We start from the raw sequence: 2996 nt of genomic DNA on the forward strand, positions 1-2996 counted from the left end.
ATGAACTTTGGGGTCAGAATTCTGATTCTAAATTTGAACACCAGCTCTTCAGATTAGATGTGATGTGAGTGAATTACACCTTGCAGGGGTTAACTGTGTCAAGTGTCTGAACTGCATTCCAATTGCTGGGGGACTTTAAAAAATAGATCACCTGAGTGCCACCCTAGCCTGTACTCTTCTGCAGCCCATCTAGTGCAGGTCCAGGAATGTTATTTGGAATATACTAGTCTATTGTGAGAAGTAAAACAGATAAGAAGTATAAGCCTCTGAACATATAAGAACATAATGTGCATTGATTCCATCATTTTCTTTGCTGATAGTGATACAAAAGCTGTTTAATGTTGATCCTGTCCAAGATTCTAGTACAAATTAACAAGAACACAATTTGTAAATATTTTGGAAGGAATGGATGGCGGTCACCATATTCAAATTTGGTTTACTACTAGCAAGTTGTAGCAAACACATTTCTATGATAATTTATTTAAAAATCAATTGATCATCATCAAAAATGGTGCTGCAAAAACTGGATATCCACATGCAACAGAAGGAGTTGGATCTTTAACTTATATACAAAATGAAATTAAAATGTAACAAAGACCTAAACAGATGACCCCAAACTATAAAACTCATAGAAGAAATCCTAGGGTAAAGCTTCATGATATTGGATATGGCAAGGTTTTCCTAAATAGCATACCAAGGCACAGGCAACAAAAGGAAAAACAGACAAATTAGACAACTCAAAAAACCAAAAACTTTATGCATAAATGAACATAATCAACAGAGTATAAAGGCACCCTTCTGAATGGGAGGAAATATTTTCAAACCATGCATTGGGTTGTCGGAAAAGTCATGATGCATTTTTGTAACAAAAAACATAGAAAAATACATCATGACTTTTCCGACAACCCAATATCTGCTAAGGGGTAATATCCACAATATGTAAAAAAAAACCTACAATTCAAAAACAACAAAATAACCCTATTTTAAAAATGAGCAAAGACTTGAATAGATATTTCTCAAAAGATGATATACATATGGCCAACAAGCATATCAAAAGATATTCAACATCAGTAACCATTAGGAAATTGCAAATTAAAACCACAGTAAGATCTCCCTTCACATTTATTAGGATAGCCAAATAAACAAATAAGTAAGAAGTGATGGGAAGGATGTGGAAACACTGAAGTACTTGTACACCAATGATGGGGATGTAAAGTGGCGAAGTCACTATAGAGAACAGGAAAGGGGTACTCAAAAAATTAAAAATAGAATTATCATATGATCCAGCAATTTCACTTCTTGGTTTACACCCAAAAGAATTGGAAGCAGGATCATTTGCACACCATGTTCATAGCACACTGCTGCCAAAAGCCAAGAGACAGAAGTCACCCAAGCGTCCATCAGAGATGAATGGGTTCAAATGTGGTCTAACCATACAATAGATTACTATCACCCTTAAAAAAGAAGGAAATTCTGACACAGGTTTCAACATGGATGAACCTTGAGAACATTATGCTTGGTGAAATAAGTCAGTCACAAAAAGATAGATACTGTATGATTCTGCTTATATGAAATACCTAGAGTAGTGAAATTCACAGAAACAATGTAGAATCGTGGCTGCCAGTGGAACGGGGCAGGGGAAATGGGGGTTGTTGTTTAGTTGGCCTAGAGATTCAATTGTGCAAGATGAAAAAGTTCGAGAGATTGTTTGCACTGTAATGTAAATATACTTAACAATACAGAACTGTACATTTAAAAATGGTTAAGATCGTCAATTTTAGGTTATGCATTTTTTGCCACAATAAAAAATGTAAATCATTGATTTTGTTTCCCCACTATTACTTGGTTATTTCTGCACAAAGGAAGCCTAGTAATTCCTAGCTAGACATGTTCCCCCTTAAATATCGCACAACCAGTGGCATGTGTAAAGTTTAAGAAGAGCCTTGCATTTCCTATTCTGTGCTAGATATATGAGAATCCCCAAGTCACCAAGCTGGGACTGGTGGAAGGTGAGTCACATGCTGTCCACAGGGAACAACCGTTCAACTTGGAAGTTGAAACGAGTCACTTCTGTTTAACAAGTGAGGAGATAAAACTGACCACTGTGTTTGAGGGACATGAGGCTTTTCCCATGCAAGTAGCTATTCTGAGTCTAATAAAACAGAGTGAAAAGTGAACCAGTGGTTGATCTCTGTAATCTACAAGAGGGTCTTGGAGAAAACTACTACACAGGTGAGCTGTAACCATCGAGATACAAAAATCTGGATCTAATCTTTACTTCTCAGGTGTAGATTTGTTTGCATAAATCAAAGGTGTGTTCTTCGAAACAAACAACACTGATAGGGGAGGGGGATTAATACTGAAGATGTTCCCACTTGTTCATGCCCTGTGGTGAATGGTTAGTCAGAGTTGATGGGGGCTGGGGGGTAAAGGAGGCGTGAATCTGATATTCCCTCCATAGAATCCAGACATCAAATTTCTCTGCACATCGTGAACTGTACTAAGCTAGGTTCTAGAGTTATTGTATCTTTTACTTAACATCCCTGTAACGAACCCAACCCATTTATTTGCTGTTCAACTGAAGACACAGATATCTGTTTCAATGTTAAGGAAAAATCCAACTGTGTTAGACCAATTGAAAGATAGGAGTATGTCTGTCTGCAACTTTTGTCCTTTTGTATGGGATCCTCAAGGATAATTTAGGCAACATGCAATTTCTGCCTTATGGGCTGACCCTTGAACCTAACCATCATCTAAGGGCTTAGAAGAGAGTAATGAGAGCTGGGGTTGAGGCATGCACGTGTGCTAAGCACTGACCTACCCTCATGATACAGCTTCCATGTAGAGAGCAGCGATCTACATGAATGCGATGTACCTGACAGAAAGGCAAGAACATCAGCCATTTAAAATTCAAAATGCAGAAAAGAAGGCAAAACCTGATAATACAGTATAAAACAAATAATGTGTAGTAAATCAGGAAGGGAATGGTGGAAATA

This window comes from Hipposideros armiger, unplaced genomic scaffold (genome assembly GCF_001890085.2).
Source record: "Hipposideros armiger isolate ML-2016 unplaced genomic scaffold, ASM189008v1 scaffold_987, whole genome shotgun sequence".
Lineage (NCBI taxonomy): Eukaryota > Metazoa > Chordata > Mammalia > Chiroptera > Hipposideridae > Hipposideros > Hipposideros armiger.